The 17,432-nt window shown below is 42.3% G+C and overlaps 3 long non-coding RNA genes across 6 annotated transcripts in view; 1 reads left to right on the top strand and 2 right to left on the bottom strand.

The window, feature by feature from the left end:
• LOC135229559 (uncharacterized) overlaps positions 1–17,432 on the bottom strand; it is an 847,392-nt gene that overhangs the window by 479,790 nt on the left and 350,170 nt on the right. The gene's annotated exons all lie outside the window — the stretch shown is intronic.
• Positions 1–17,432, top strand: part of LOC135229561 (uncharacterized) — a 690,153-nt gene that overhangs the window by 452,132 nt on the left and 220,589 nt on the right. The gene's annotated exons all lie outside the window — the stretch shown is intronic.
• Positions 4,268–14,181, bottom strand: LOC135229560 (uncharacterized). Its single transcript, XR_010320249.1, has 2 exons — positions 8,575–14,181; positions 4,268–6,595 (listed from the first exon to the last, which is right to left on the bottom strand). It is a non-coding gene; the product is annotated as an uncharacterized LOC135229560 (long non-coding RNA).

Here is a 17,432-nt window from a genome sequence, read left to right as displayed (position 1 = left end):
AGCAGAACTAAATGAAATAGAAAACATAAAAACAATTGAAAGAATTAACAAGATCAAAAGCTAGTGTTTTTGAAAAAAATGAACAAAATTGATAAACCACTGGCCAAACTGACAAAAGAAAAACAGGAGAGGAACCAAATAACCCGAATAAGAAATGAGATGGGCCATATCACAACACACCCAACTGAAATTAAGAGACTCATATCAGATTACTCTGAAAAATGGTACTCTAACAATTTGAAAACCTAGAAGAAATGGATGAATTCCTAGAAACACATTACCTACTTAAACTAACACAAACAGAGGTAGAACAACTAAATAGACCCATAACAAAAGACGAGGTGGAAAAGGTAATCAAAAAACTCTCCCCCCCCAAAAAAAAGCTCCGACCCGAACAGTTTCACTGAAGAGTTCTACCAAACTTTCAGAGAAGGGTTAACACCACTACTACTAAAGGTATTTCAGAGAACAGAAAAGGACAGAATACTCCCAAACTCATTCTGTGAAGCCACCATATCCCTGATACCAAAACCACATAAAGACATCACACACACACACAAAAATTACAGACCTATATCCCTCATGAACTTAGATGCCAAAATCCTCAACAAAACTCTAGCCAATAGAGTTCAACAACATATCAAAAAAATAATTCACCATGACCAAATGGGATTCATACCACGTATGCAGGAATGGTTCAACATTGGAAAAACCATTAATGTAATCTATCATATAAATAAAACAAAAGACAAGAATCACATGATTTCATCAGTTGATGCAGAAAAGGCATTTGACAAAGTTCGACACCATTCATGATAAAAACTCTCAGCAAAATAGGAATAGAAGGAAAATTCCTCAACATAATAAAGGGCTTTGATACAAAACCGATAGCCAACATCATCCTAAATGCAGAGAGCCTGAAAGTATTCCCCTTGAGATAGGGAACCAGACAAGTTTGCCCTTTATCAACACTTTTATTGAACACTGTGCTGGAGGTCCTACCCATAGCAATTAGGCTAGATAAAGACATAAAGACATCCAGATTGGCAGGGAAAAATAAAAGTATCTCTATTTGCAGATGACATATCTTATACACAGAAAACCCTAAGGAATCCTCCAGAAAACTACTGAAACTAATCGAAGAGTTCAGCAGAGTATCGGGATACAAGATAAACATACAAAAATCAGTTGGATTCCTCTACACCAACGAAAAGAACACCGAAAAGGAAATCCCCAAATCAATACCGCTTACAATAGCCCCGAAGAAGATAAAATACTTAGGAATACATCTTACCAGAGATGTAAAATACCTAAACATAGAAAACTAGAAGACGCTACTGCAAGAAACCAAAAGAGACCTACCTATGTGGAAAAACATATGTTGCTCATGGATAGGAAGACTTAACATTATAAAAATGTCTATTCTACCAAAAGCAATCAATAGATTTAATGCAATTCCAAGCCAAATTCCAACTTTTTAAAAATAATTTGTATTGTGCTTTAAGTGAAAGCTTACAAATCAAGTCAGTCTCTCACATATAGACTTATATACACCTTACTACACAATGAGATAGCCCGCTCCCTCCTTCCAGTCTCTCTTTTCGTGACCATTTTGTAAGCTTCTAACCCTCTCATCTTCCCTCCAAACAGGAGATGTCAACATCGCCTCAAGTGTCCACCTGATACAAGTAGCTCACTCCTCATCATCTCTCTCTCCAATCCGTTGTCCAGTCCAATCCAGGTCTAATGAGTCCAATGACATTTTTTAATGAGATGGAGAAAAAATCACCATCTTCATAGGGAAGGGAAAGAGGCCCCAGATAAATAAAGCATTCCTGGAAAAGAAGAATAGAGTGGGAGGCCTCACTCTACCTGATTTTAGAACATATTACACTGCCACAGTAGTCAAAACAGCCTGGTACTCCTACAACAACAGATACATAGACCAATGGAACAGATTTGAGAATCCAGACATAAATCCATCCACATATGAGCCGTTGATATTTGACTAAGGCCCCAAAACAGTTAAACGGGGAAAAGACAGTTTTTTTTAACAAATGATGCTGGCATAACTGGATATCCATCTGCAAAAAAATGAAACGAGACCCATACCTCACTCCATGCACAAGAACAAACTCAAAATGGATCAAAGACCTAAATATAAAATCTAAAATGATAAAGATCATGGAAGAAAAAATAGCGACACTGTTCGGAGCCCTAATACATGGCATAAACAGTATATAAAACATTATTAACAATGCAGAAGAAAAATTAGATAGCTGGGAGTTCCTAAAAATCGAACACCTATGCTCATCCAAAGACTTCACCAAAAGAGTTAAAAGATTACCCAGACTGAGGAAAAGTTTTTAGGTATGACATTTCCAATCAGTGCCTGATCCCTAAAATCTACATGATACTGCAAAAATTCAACTACAAAAAGACAAATAACACAATTAAAAAATTGGTAAAAGATATGAACAGACACTTCACTAAAGAAGACATTCAGGTAGCTAACAGATACATGAGGAAATGTTCATGGTCATTAGCCATTAGAGAAATGCAGATCAAAACTACAATGAGATTTCATCTCACTCCAACAAGGCTGGCATTAATCCAAAAAACACAAAACAAGAAATGTTGGGGAAGTCGTGGAGAGATTGGAACACTTATACACGGTTGGTGGGAATGTAAAATGGTACAACCACTTTGGAAATCAATTTGGCGCTTCCTTAAAAAGCTACAAATAGAACTACCGTAAGATCCAGCAATCCCACTCCTTGGAATATATCCTAGAGAAATAAGAACTTTTACAGGAACAGATATATGCACCCTTATGTTCATTGCAGCACTGTTTAAAATAGCAAAAAGATGGAAGCAACCAAGGTGCCCATTAACGGATGAATGAATAAATAAACTTTGGTATATTCACACGACAGAATACTACACATTGATAAAGAACAGTGATAAATCTGTGAAACATTTCATAACATGGAGGAACCTGGAAGGCATTATGCTGAGTGAAATTAGTTACAAAAGAATAAGTATTGTATAAGACCACTACTATAAGAACTGAGAAATAGTTTAAACAGAGAAGAAAATATTCTTTGATGGTTAAGAGAGATGGGAGGGAGGGGGGAAGGAGAGGGATATTCACTAATTAGGTAGTAGATAAGAACTACTTTAGGTGATGGGAAAGACAACACACAATACAGGGAAGGTCAGCACAACTGGACTAAACCAAAAGCAAAGAAGTTTCCTGAAGAAACTGAACGCTTCGAAAGCCAGAGTAGCAGGGGCAGGGGTTTGGGGACCATGGTTTCAAGGGACATCTAAGTCAATTGGAATAATAAAATCTATTAAGAAAACATTCTGCATCCTACTTTGGAGATTGGCATCTGGGGTCTTCGGCCCTAGCAAGCGGCCATCTAAGATGCATCAATTGGTCTCAGTCCACCTGGATCAAAGGAGAATGTAGAACACCAAGGACACAAGGTCATTAAGAGCCCAAGAGACAGAAAGGGCCACATAAACCAGAGACTACAACAGCCTGAGACCAGAAGAACTAGATGGTGCCCAGCTACAACTGATGACTGCCCTGACAGGGAACACAGAGAACCCCTGTGGGAGCAGGAGAGCAGTGGGATGCAGACTCCAAATTCTCTAAAAAGACCAGACTTAATGGTCTGACTGAGACTAGAAGGACCCTGGTGGTCATGGCCCCCAGACCTTCTGTTGGCCCAGGACAGAAACCAACTCTTCAGACAGGGATTGGACTGGACAATAGGTTGGAGAGGGATGCTGGTGAGGAGTGAGCTTCTTGGATCAGGTGGACACTTGAGACTATGCTGGCATCTCCTGTCTGGAGGGAAGAGGAGAGGGTAGAGAGGGTTAGAAGCTGGAGGAATGGACATGAAAAGAGAGAGTGGAGGGAGGGAGTAGGCTGTCTCATTAGGGGAAGAGCAATTGGGAGTATGTAACAAGGTGAATATAAGTTTTTGTGTAAGAGACTGACTTGATTTGTAAACTTTCACTTAAAGCACAACAAAATTTAAAAAATTAAACAAATCAAAAGACGCATTGCATTAGGTAAATCTGCTGCAAAGGACTTCTTTAAAGTGTTGAAAAGCAAATATGTCACCTTGAAGACTAAGGTGTACCTGACCCAAGGCATTGTGTTTTCAATCACCTAATATGCATGTGAAAACTGGACAATGAATAAGGAAGACCAAAGAAGAATTGACACCTTTGAATTTTGGCCTTGGCAAAGAATATTGAATGCACTGCCAAGAGAAGGAACAAATCTGTCTTGGAAGAAGTACAACCAGAATGCTCCTTAGAAGCAAGGATGGCGAGACTGTGTCTTACATACTTTGGACATGTTGTCAGGAAAGATCAGTTCCTGGAGAAGGACATCATGCTTGGTACAGTACAGGATCAGTGGAAAAAAAGGAAGACCCTCAAAGAGAGAGACTGACACAGTGGGTGCGACAATGGGCTCAAGCATAGTAACGATTGTAAGAATGGCACAGGACCAGGCAGTGTTTTGTTCTGTGATACATAGTTTGGCTATGAGTCAGAACAGACTTGATGGCACCTAACAACAATCGACTTGAAAATGATACCTTCAGTTCTTTTTTTACTCCAATTTACTGAACGCTCTGTAATTCTGGTTGACTCATAGTGCCACAGTATTTCAAATTTATTTTCCTAACTTTTTTCAGATTCTTTGAAATGATCCTACTGAGTGATTTGGATAACTTTTATATACAACTTCCATCAACCTAGTTGCATGGTACATTCAAATATTAACAACAAAAAAAAAATTAGTCAACCCATTTATTTAAGTCTGATCAGAGCCACTTCATTTCTCACAAAATGATTTAATAAATATCTAATTATTTTACAAATAGTTGTGTTGACATTTGCAAACATATTCCATTTTTTCATGCTGTACTTGAGTCATATTAAGCCCTGATATCCTCCTTCCTTTTGGGAATGTGAGAGTGGAGAGGCAATTAAGAATAATCCACAGCGGGCTCCAGTCAGGCATTTCCTTTCCATGGACCCTTCCTTTATGATAAAAATCTCACATGAGATGATTCTAGATGATATAATTATCAAGGGAGAGTAAAATCCCCATGTTTCCATATGATGTTTCATTTCACTGGGAATTAAAATTACCTTGATTAGTGTTTATTTTCCTGGTGCCACACACAAGCAGTTGCACATAGAAGATATTGCTTATTTAAGATGTTTCTATTCATTTGTTTAACTTAATAGTCTTCTTTGGGACCCAGTCAAGACAGCCAAATTGCATTTGGTTCTTTTTCTCGTCTTTATGAGCCAATGATGTAATCACCAGGAAGGTAAGTAGCTATAAAAATGAATGTTTCTGCAAAAATGACTTTAAATGCATGACTGCAGGACATCAGGAATGTTCTGGATGAAATATGATGAATATGTTGCTGCTTCTAAGATTTTGTGGAAACCCTGGTGGCATAGTGGTTAAGTGCTACAGCTGCTAACCAAAGGGTCAGCAGTTTGAATCCTCCAGGCGCTCCTTGGAAACTCTATGGGGCAGTTCTACTCTGTCCTATAGGGTCGCCATGAGTAGGAGTGGAGTCGACTCGACGGCACTGGGTTTGGTTTGGTTTTTCGGTTCTAAGATTTTGCAGGTAAGGATAAATTTTCTTAATCTTTTTATTCCCATAAATGATTGTCTAATCAAATATACATTATTCTATTTTAAACACCATTGTAGAAGCAACCTTCTGTATGTTCCTGCTACGAACATATTTTACCTTTTGTTTATTACTGTTCTAGTCCTACTCTTCTGAGAACCAATCCTTTTGAAATCCTTACCTGCTCTTCATATTAGGTGTCTAACTTACTCTTCTTACATTAATAACAAAATATTAATATCTATATTTATAAATTTATCACTTCAACATGACAGTTAAATTATCTAGCCTGATGTATGGATTCAATAGATAATAAGTAACATATTTATATTTTCTTACTATTTTAAATAACTTTCGCATGTCATGTGAGGCAGACAGTGCAGGAATTACCTACATTTCAATTTCAGGAAGCTAAATTTGCTTACTTATATGCATACCCCCAATAGCATATAAACACTGAAATTCAACCTAGCGTTTATGAATTCACAATAAAACTGAAAGGGAAAAAAAAAGAGGCAGCATAGAAAGAAAGAAGAAAGGAAGGAAGGAAATGTAACTGAGTAAACCGTCTAGAAGCTTGGAGTAAAGAAGGCAAAAAAAAAAAATAGCAATATTTGTTAGTATTGTCAGAAGTAAGCTTCATACGTCTGTATATATGTATATATGTATATTCTTTCCAGATGAAGGTCATCGTCCCATTCTGTGGGTGAGTAAATCAAGGCTACGGAAAGTAAAGAAGCATACTTAAAGTCATCAGCCAATTAAGGGCAGAGTGGGATTACAAAGACAAATCTGCCTAATTAAAAAGCCAACATTGTATCAATGATATTTCCCTTAACGTTATAATGGCTCCCACTTTATACTTACAGTGTAAGCATTGCTGGACAGTATAAAATATTTGATTCCTGAGTTTCCTATACAAAAAAGTAATGATGAAAGTGGTGAGAAATTTAAAGTATTGAACACTACAAACACTCTGGGCTGTACCATACATAATACGACATGAACAATTGACTTCGTTCTCCAAAAGTAAAAGATAAAAAATATTAGACAGTAAAGATAATTTAAATCTATTAGCCAGCAAAACATGTGAAAATAGTAGCCTAACCACTCCTGATCGTCTACAGGGTTAGCATCATAATCACTATTCAGAGACTGATGCTGAGTTTGTGCCATTGAGAATGGGTGAAAACAGGAGCACCAACTGGTCTCAAAGGCATTTAAACCCCTACTGAGATTTGGAGCTAATCATTTTATCTTACTTATTTGGAATTTATTATAATTTTTGATCAATTTACATTTTAAACTTTTAAACATTACATAATTCTCTTTGACATATTTCATGCACTAAATACATAGCTGGAATATAAGCTTATCAATTTATCTGACTTATTACAAGAAAGGAGTCCTGGTGATGTAGTGGATTACAACCTGGCTGCTAACCAAAAGGCCGACAGTTCAAATCCACCAGCCACTCCTTGGAAGCCCTTATGGCGCAGCTCTCCTCTGTCCTATAGAGTCGGTATGAGTTGGAATCAACTTGATGACAACAGGTTTGGTTTAGTTTTTTTATCACAAGAAAAATCTAAATGTTAACATCATTTTTGGTGAATTTATATTTTGAAATTTTAAAAAATGTATATATCTAAAAAAAGCATAGATTGTAACCTGTTTTACAAATGTTGAAATTAAGTTTTATAGTCAGTAAGTATTGCCGATATACAGCTAGTCAATGAAGGAAGTAAAACCCGGGTAATTGAAACTTGATTCTAAATCCCATTCTGTCTCCACAAAAATGTAATTACCCATATGTTTAATCATGCCTGAACTCTGAGTGGACAAGAAGAAATATAATAAAAGAAAACAACAACAGCAAATAAAATGAAACACTGTTTTAACTGTTAAGGTAGAGAAATAAGAAAGACATTTGAAAGTAAATACCAAGGCTTCAACAACAGGTAAAGAGCGCAATAAGGCAGTAAACATGTTGAGTCGACAATAGTGACGAGGTAAAAAAAAAAAAAAAGACTTCACAGGGATACAGAGTGATCAGTATCACATAAAATGGTGGTGGGACTAGAACTTGGGTTTACAGCTTTGCGAAGATTTTCAAAGCTATTTAGGAAGTGGTAAAGGGAAAAGTAATGGATTCAGAATGGGAAGAGTTGTGAGCAAAGCTATGTTTATGTAATGATTTAAGCATTTTTTCTACAGCATGGGACTTGTAAAATGATTTATTGCACTAAAATAATACGTGAATGACATGGACAACTAGTTTAATTCCAATAAATCAGAAATTGCAACACCTGCTAAAAGGAAAAGCTGCTGGATGCACATTTTGAAGCATCTAGCTATTTTATTTCGGTGTCAAGATGCTCCTCTCTTTTACATAATGCTGGTAACCTCTGCTGCACTTATTTTTTATTCTTTGTTTTCTGTTTGTATCTGTCATGATAATAGACATCTATTGACTTATTCTGCTGTTTAATGTGTTTTTATTTGTTTTTGTCTTTTTTAACCATCCGAATTATTACATTAAATATTTATCTACAAGTACACCTACAGTTATGGAACATATTTGTTGTTGAAACTTTCATGTCAAAATATTTTTTGATTCAATATTCTCTAGCCACAATAGTCCCTCCAACTCTTTAAACCATTGGAACATCACTTTATAATTTGAAATGTAATGATATACACATTATTACACACCTGATTGCTGCCTTAAGCCACATAGTGGTGAAAAATTTATATAGAGACGATGATTTGACAAAATAGTGGTTTGCCTAATAATAAAACTTAACATTTTTATAAGATTTTTCACTGTACTTTTCAAGGAGAGATTTGGAGCCAATTCTTGAACAATGCTCTTGGCAGGCTGAAGAATTTTTACCTTAGTAGAAGGTGAAGAGCAGTGGCAGATATTGAGACAAAGCTGTCTTTCTTCCTGTGCTGAGATGAAGGTCCGTGTTGCTGTGTGGAACTGCATCAGGTAGAGAATTTCTAAAGGGAGCCAAGACCCGCTATGCAATTTCTTCATCCTTAGAGTTAAATAACCATAAGAATATTTCCTATACTTCAATTTATTCTTGAACATTGAGTGAATGGTCAAAAAAATGAATGACATTGGGTAATATTTGTGAGAAACCTACGTGTAGAATGTTCATTATATGTACACAGAACTCTGGGTATATGGAGCAAGAAAAATATCTACAAAAAATATGAATTAATTAAGAGAATTAGATTCTGGCAACCAACACAGAACCAATATGCACTTATGTCTTTAGTGATGTTCAATATCCAATGCCTTTATTTTTAACTGACTTGCTTACAGAGCTGTGTTTTGTTCTAGAGATCAGTGTTACGAAGGCAAGTGGGACTTGCTGAGGCACCGCAAATGCAGTCAGTGTGATTGTGTGTATCCAACTGGGGATCCGTCACCAACACTGTCGGGAAACTGCTGGTAAGTAAGCACTTTTATTCAACCTGTTTCTGACTAAAAGAGCCAGTCCCCAAAATATACTAAAAGGTGGATGTCATGGATTGTATTATGTCCCCCCCGAAAAATGTGTGTACCAAGTTGGTTAGGCCATGATTCCCAGTGTTCTGTAGTTGTCCTCCATTTTGTGATTGTAATTTTATGTTAAAGAGGATTAGGGTGGGATTGTAGCAAAAAACATTACTAACAATGTACAAGTACCCAAAGAGAAATTAGGTAACTCCTAAAAATCAAACACTTATGCTCATCCAAAGTCTTCACCAGGAGAGTAAACTGATTGCCTACAGCCTGGGAAACAGTTTTGAGCTATAACATTTCCGATCAGCATCTGATCTCTAAAATCTACATGATATTGCAAAAACTCAATAACAAAAAGACAAATAATCCATTTTAAAAATGGGCAAAGGATAGGAATAGGCACTTCAACGAAGAAGACATTCAGGCAGGTAACAGATACATGAGGAAATGCTCATAATCATTAGCCGTTAGAGAAATGTAAATCAAAACTACAATGAGATACCATCTCACTCCAACAAGGCTGCCATTAATCCCAAATCACAAAATAATAAATGTTGGAGAGGTTGTAGAGAGACTGGAACACTTATTCACTGCTGGTGGGAGTTTAAAATGGTGCAGCCACTTTGGAAATCAATCTGGCACTTCCTTAAAAAGCTAGAAATAGAACTACCATAGCATATGGCAATCCCACTCCTTGGAATATATCTTAGAGAAATAAGAGCCTTTATATGAACAGATATATGCACAACCATGTTCATTGCAGCACTGTTTACAATAGGAGAAAGATGGAAGTAACCAAGGTGCCCACCAACAGATGAATGGATAAATAAATTGTGGTACATTCACACGATAGAATACTTCACATAGATCAAGAACAATGATGAATCCGTGAAATATTTCATAGCTTGGAGGAATCTGGAGGGCATTATGCTGAGTGAAATTAGTCAGTTGCAAAAGGACGAATATTGTATGAGACCACTATTATAAGAACTCAAGAAATAGTTTAAACAGAGAAGAAAATATTCTTTGATGGTTATGAGGGTGGGGAGAAAGGGAGGGAGAAGGATATTCGCAAATGAGATAGTAGACAAGAACTATTTTAGGTGAAGGGAAAGACATCATACAATAAAGGAGAGGTCAGCATAACTGGACTAAACCAAAAGCAGTTTCCTGAATAAACCAAAAGCTCCAAAGGTCAGAGTAGCAGGGGCAGCAGTAGGGGGACCATGTTTTCAGGGGACATCTAGGTCAATTGGCATAATAAAATCTATTAAGAAAACATTCTGCATCCCACTTTGGTGAGTGGCGTCTGCAGTCTTAAAAACACTATCAAGCGGCCATCTAAGATGCATCAATTGGTCTCAACCCACCTGGAGCAAAGGAGAATGAAGAACACCAAAGATACAAGGTAATTATGAGTCCAAAAGACAGAAATGGCCACGTAAATCCAAGACTACATCAGCCTGAGACCAGAAGAACTAGATGGTGCCCGTCTACAACTGAAGACTGCTACGACAGGGAACGAAACAGAGTATCCCTGACGGAGCACGAGAGCAGTGAGATGCAGACCTCAAAGTCCCATAAAAAAATCAGACTTAATGATCTGACTGAGACTAGAGGAACCCTAGAGGTCACGATCCCCAGACCTTCTGTTGGCCCAAGACTGGAACTATTCCCAAAGCCAACTCTTCAGACAGGGATTGGACTGGATTATAGCATGGAAAATGATAGTGGTGAGGAGTGACCTTCTGGTCTCAAGTGGACACATGAGACTATGTGGGCAGCTCCCGTTTGGAGGGGAGATGAGAAGGCAGAGGGGGACAGAAAGTGGCTGAATGGACATGGGGAATACAGGGCTGAGAGAAGGAGTGTGCTGTCTCATTAGTGGGAGAGGAACTAGGAGTACATAGCAAGCTGTATACTAATTTTTGTATGAGAGACTGACTTGATTTGTAAAGTTTCACTTAAAGCACACACACAAAAGATGGAAAGAATACACAGAGTCACAGTACCAAAAGAAATGGTCAACTTTCAGTCATTTCATGAGGTGGCATATGATCAAGAACTGGTAGTAGTGAAGCAAGAAGTCCAAGCTACACTGAAGGCACTGGTGAAAAACAAGGCTCCAGGAGCTGACAGAATACCCACTGAGTTGGTTCAACGAACAGATGCAGCACTGTTCATGCCCACTCCACTATGCAAAGAAATTTGGAAGCTAGCTACCTGGCCAACAGACTGCAAGAGATGCACGTTTGTATCCATTCCAAAGAAAAGCGATCCAACAGAATGTGGAAGTTATCAAATGTAAGTGATAGTAAATATGGTAAACAAACAAACAAAGAAACTCTATCTATTCTACACTGAATATGACATTCTATCCCCAGGAGATCTAGTGAGTTTATGATGTTGTTGTTAGGTGCTGTTGGGTCAGTTCCAACTCATAGCGACCCTGTGTACAACAGAACGGAACAGTGCCCAGCCCTGGGCCTTTCTCATTGCGATGTTTGAGCCCACTGTTGCAGCCACCGTCTCAATCTGTCTCATTGAGGATCTTTGTCTTTTTCACTGACCGTCTACTTTACCAAGCACAATGTCTTTTTCCAGGGACTGATTCCTCCTGATAATATGTCCAGAGGACGTGAGACCAAGTCTTGCCACCCACCTTTCTAAGGAGCATTCTGGCTGTACTTCTTCCAAGACAGGTGTGTTCATTCTTCTAGCAGTCCATGGTATATTCATTATTCTTCACCAACAACATAATTCAAGTTTCTGTTCTTTTGCCTTCCTTATTCATTGTCCAGCTTTAGCTGCACATGAGGCGATTGAAAATATCATGGCTTGGTTCAGGCACACCTTAGTCCTCAAAGTGACATCTTCGATTTTTAACACTTTAAAGAGGTCTTTTGTAGCAGATTTGCCCAATAAAATATGTCGTTTGATTTCTTGACGGCTGCTTCCATGGGTGTTGATTGTGGATCCAAGTAAAATGAAATCCTTGACGACTTCAGTATTTTGTCTGTTTACTGTGATTTTTTTATTGTTCCAGTTGTGAGGATTTTTGTTTTCTTTATGTTGAAGTGTAATCCATACTGAAGGCTGAAGTCTTTGATCCTCATCAGTAAGTGCTTCAAGTCGTCTTCACTTTCAGTAAGCAAGGTTGTGTCATCTGCATGTCTAGGCTGTTAATGAGTCTTCCTCCAATCCTGAGGCCCCTTCTTCTTCATATAATCCAGCTTTTTGGACTGTTTGGATTATATGTTTTTTTAAAGACACTGAGTTTTTGGTAATTTACTATGGCAGCCCTAGAAAATGAATACAGAGCCCTTCACCAAGAACAAGTCAAGTTAGCACCAAAAATGCTCCTGTAAGGGTAGCCACGTAACATGAGACATGGCAGTTTTAAAAAGTATGAAGTAAAACTCTCAGCTTTGACAGACAAAGGGCTCCTCTAAGACTAAGTTCATTGCTGTTGAGTTGATTCTATCTCATAGCAACCCTAAAGGACAGAGTAGAATTGACCCATAGGGTTTCCAAGGAGTGGCTGGTAGATTCGAACTGCTTGAATAAGTATTGTGAAAAAATACAACCCTGACACACAACTTTTCTGAGCTTAGTATTAAAACAAAACAAAAAAGTCGCTGTCGAGTGGATTCTGACTCATAGGGACCCTATAGGACAGAGTAGAGCTTCCCCACAGGGTTTCCAAGGAGTGACTGGTAGATTCAAACTGCAGACCTTTTGGTAGCACCCAAATGCATAATCATCGCACCACCAGTGGCTTTCAAATCAGCTATAGGCTGATGATCTCCAAATTCTTAGAACCCAGAAAACTACTCTACCTCTGAGTGGTATCCACAGCTGGGAACTGTTCTTCACACTTGGATGACCTCAGACATCCAAATCTAACATGTCCAGAAAAAATCGTTTGGTCATTTTCTCAAGTTTGTTCCTCCATGGTTTTCCACATGGTAGAGAATAGCTCTGGTGACCATGCGCTCATGGTAGCCTGAATTCTAGAAGTCACCTTTGATTCTCCGTTCCCCTCATCCCATACATCTGATCCACCAGCAATTCTTGGCAGCTCAAGCTCCAAAGTACACCTCAAGCCTGCCCACTGTTCCCACCTGCACTACCACCATCACTCCTCACCCTGACCACTGCAGAAGCATCCTGACTGGTCCTCTGTATTTGCTGTCTTCAAGTTCTCCTGGGCTACAGTTAATTCCTGGGACACATTCTTTCTCAAGACCATTGAACAATAGAAGGAGAAGGGCATTTAGTTGTATGCTACCTCCTCTGCTTGAGCTGCATGTCCCTCAGAAATCCCTTTTCACTGCCCACTCTATAATGTCTCTTTTCCAATTTCCTGTCTTTGGCCGCACTGCTTTGATAGCGTGCATGCATGTGTGCTTCAGGGGTCATGTAGACAGCTGCTTGGAGGAATTTTTCTTAGTACAATCATGGTTGTGTGCCATCAAGAGATTCTGACTCATATCAACCCTGTATGACAACTTAGAACTGCCTCACAAGGTTTCCTAGGTTGCAGTCTTTATGGCACAGCCCTGGTGGCCCCGTGGTTAAGAGCTTGGCCACTAACCAAAGGGTGGACAGTTCGAATCTACCAGTTGGTTCTTTGCAGAAAGACATGGCAGTCTGCTTCTGTAAAGACTTATAGTCTTAGAAACCCTATGGGGCAGTTCTGCTCTGCCCTATAGGGTCACTATGAGTCGGAATTGATTCAACAGCAACTGGTTTGGATTTTGTTTGGTTAGAATCTTTACGGGAGCCCATCTCCAGATCTTTTCAACCCTTGAGCTGGTGGGTTCCAACGGCCCACCTTTCAGTTAGCCAAGCACTTAACCGTTGCACCTCCAATACTTAACTCTGCACGCGAGAGGGCCCTCTCCTGACGTCTCCCGTCTCCTCACCCCGCACACCTTGGCATTCTCCTTGCTTCTAGACCCCACCCTTCCCTCTGGAGGCCCAACCCCCCCACGCCCGCCCCACACCCGGGCCGCTGGGCCGGGCCAGCAGCCATGTTCCACGCCATCTAGCCAGTTACTCCCGGAAGCGCTGGGACGGGTGGTGAGGGGTCCGGGCCGGATGGCGCGCCTTAGAGAGGATGCTGTTCGTGCTGCTTTCCCTGCCGTGTTCTCTGAAAGGTATGAAACTCCGACAGCTGGGTGGAGGGACCAGCTCCCAGACTGAACAAGCCTGGCCCCTCGAAGGTGTGGAGGGAAGGCACCAGGAGTGCGGGTCCCAGTCCCAGCATCCCGTGGGCTCCAGAGGTTGGAGAGTCCGGACGTTGGGTTAGCAGCTCGCGTCGCCCCCTCCAGCTTACCCCATCCCGAGTGATCCTCGGGGGCGGACGCTGCGTGGGGGCGGGCGGATGCAGCCACTCTACGGGCTGCGAGAGGGAGCCTCTGGCCCGGGAGACGCAGCTGGTCCGGGAAATTTGCATCCCCATGGCTTTGCAGCGGGGGAGGGGGGTCCAGCCACGGGATCCAGCTGCGGAGTGCCCTCGGGCCTGGGGGCTTGAAGGGCTTGGGGAGAAAGGCCGTGTCCAGGGCTGCGCCCAGGTCCCTACTCTGCCCGGGGCGGGTTTGCGGGCCAAGCTGGGGGATGGGGGCCTGCCCACCCCGCCCCCACCTGCTCCCTCTGCCAGAGGGGAAACCAAGGCCTAGAGTTCGTCCGGGAGGGTGAGATTCCAGACTGAGGGCGGGGCACTCGCCCCCATTCCTCCTCCCACCCCCACCAGACTCCGTAGGGTGCCACGGACAGGGGAGAGAGGGATCCCCCGCCCAAGGCCATGCTGCCCCTTATTGTTTTGGGCGCTGTGCCTGGGAGGCTGAGGCACCCCGCGCCCGCGCCTGGCCGGTCTACTCTTGGGGCTGGGGCGTCGGCGCGGCCCCACCAGGAAAGGAAGGGGTCCTGGGAATCTGTGGAGCAGCGTGGGGATCCTACTCCTTGTGGAAGCAGCAGCGATTCAGTGTCTGTTAACAGTGTGGATGCCGGGTCCCGCTCCCCCTCTGGGTGGCGGGGGTGGGGGTAGCAGGAAGGGGTCCTGAGCAACCAGGTCGTTTGTTAACTTAAACGTTTGTGCGGCGCTGTGTACCGGTCACTGTGGACGGGGTCTCTGGTGCTGAGGGGATTTGAGGGTTCCTCACACTGGCGGGATTTGGAGCCTCTACCCTGGTGGCAGTAGGTTTAGTGGGTTACCCTGGTGGCGTAGTGGTTACCCAGGTTGGCAGTTTGAATCCACCAGGCGCTCCTTGGAAACTGTGGGGCAGTTCTACTCTGTCCTATAGCGTCACTATGAGTCAGAATTGACTCGATGGCAACGGGTGTGTTTTTTTTTTTTTTTTTTAGGTTGGAGATTAGGTGTCTCTCGGGCTGACATTTGAAGGTCTGGAGCTGACGGTTTATGAGGGTTTCTAAGGGTTTTAAGCGCTCCGGCCATGGGCACCAACCCGATCTTCCAGCCCCTGCGGATGGACCGCCCCCCCCCCCGGGGGATTGGCTGCTCTGGGACCCCAAGCCCAGAGGGCGGTGAGAAGCTGACAAACGTGAGTGATGTCCTGCAGGCTCCAGTTGGCGGGGCAGCCCTGCTCACATGGTCTCAATACCGGCAATCGGGCAGTCAGCTTCGTGCCTAGGGGTGGTTTCCGAATGTTCCCTCGTGTCCCCCCACCTGTGCGGGGCGACAACTCTCCCCTGGGTGGGGACCTAGTAGAGGCCTGCAGGGCATCAGGGTATGGAGGGGCAGAGCTTGGGCGGGGAGGGCGCGGCCCTGCAGGTTCCTCTACGTGACCACGGCGGGGGGCTGCGGGTCCTGAAGCCTCGGCCTGGTAGAGGACCCACTAGGTCACGCAGAAGGAGTGGGTTAGGATAATCATAGCATTAATGGGAGTATTGAGAGAGCGCCCTGGGGCCTTGGGTCCCTCGGGAAGAAAAGCTTCTGCTGTCGCCACTGCAGCGGTACCCAGGTCGTCCCGGCTTAGGTCCAGGAGGTTCCGGTGCTCGGAGGGCCTGGTGGGCAGAACAGAACCGGCGGTGCGCGCGCCCTCTCGCGGCCTTGCACCGAATCGCTGAAGTTCAGTGTCAGGCGATTCTAAGCCTTGGTTTTGGAACTGAATAGTGAAGCAGAGCAAATGATGCAGTGCCTTGATGGGACCGGTGGAGACATCAAGAAGCAAAGCACAGCTCAAACTTCAAAATTCCACTGAGTGTTAGTACGATTTGGAGGGAGAAAATAGACGGAGAGTCGAGAGGCCCAGAGATGCAGAAGGGTTAGAGGATTAGGGTTAGGGGTTAGGGTTTGGGGGTTAGAGGTTTGGGAGTTAGGTTTAGGGGTATAGGTTTTAGGTGGTTGGGGGTTGGGGTTAGGGCTGGGGTTACTAGGCTCGGGCACAAGTGGTTTAGGGTTAGGGTTAGAGTGAGGCTGAGGTTGATTCCCCAGTCTTGTGTACCGTCTTTCCTTCGCCAGAGTTACCACCGATCTGTTGTTTGGTTGGAAACCCTGGTGGCGTAGCGGTTAAGAGCCATCGGTGCTAACCAAAGGTCTGCAGTTCGAATCCACCAGGCACTCCTTGGAAACTCTATGGGGCAGTTCTAATCTGTCCTGTAGGATCGCTATGAGCTGGAATTGACTCGACAGCAGTGGGTTTGGTTTTTTTGGTTATTGTTTAGTTGGCTTTTCTCTACCCACTCTTCGTCTCCCTGGTGAACATCAAGGATTGTTTCTGTGCGTAAATGTTTTCATGAGTTTTTATGATAGTGGTCTCTCACTGTATATGTCATTTTGTGATTGACTTAGTCAGTGTGATGCGCCCCAGATTCATCCATGGTGTGAGATGTTTCGGAGATTCATCATTGGTCTTTATTGTCGTGTAGTGTTCCACTGTGTGTATGTACCGTAGTTTGTTTATCCATTCCTCTGTGGACGAGCACTTAGGTTGTTCCCATCTTTTTGCTACTGTGAATAATGTTGCAGTGAACACGGGTGTGCATATGTCTATTCCTGTGACTGCTCGTGGAAACCCTGGTGGCTAGTGGTTATGTGCTACGGCTGCTAACAAAAACGGTTAGGGTTTGGGGTTAGGGATGTTAGGGTTAGGGTTGTTAGGGTTTGGGGTTAGAGTTTAGGGTTAGGATTTTTTGGTTGGGGTTAGGTGTTAGGGTTAGGTTTAGGGTTTGAAGTTAGAGTTTGGAGTTACAGGTTAGGTGTTAGGGGT

This window comes from Loxodonta africana, unplaced genomic scaffold, assembly GCF_030014295.1.
Source record: "Loxodonta africana isolate mLoxAfr1 unplaced genomic scaffold, mLoxAfr1.hap2 scaffold_39, whole genome shotgun sequence".
Lineage (NCBI taxonomy): Eukaryota > Metazoa > Chordata > Mammalia > Proboscidea > Elephantidae > Loxodonta > Loxodonta africana.
This window is presented reverse-complemented; position numbering and strand designations above follow the sequence as displayed.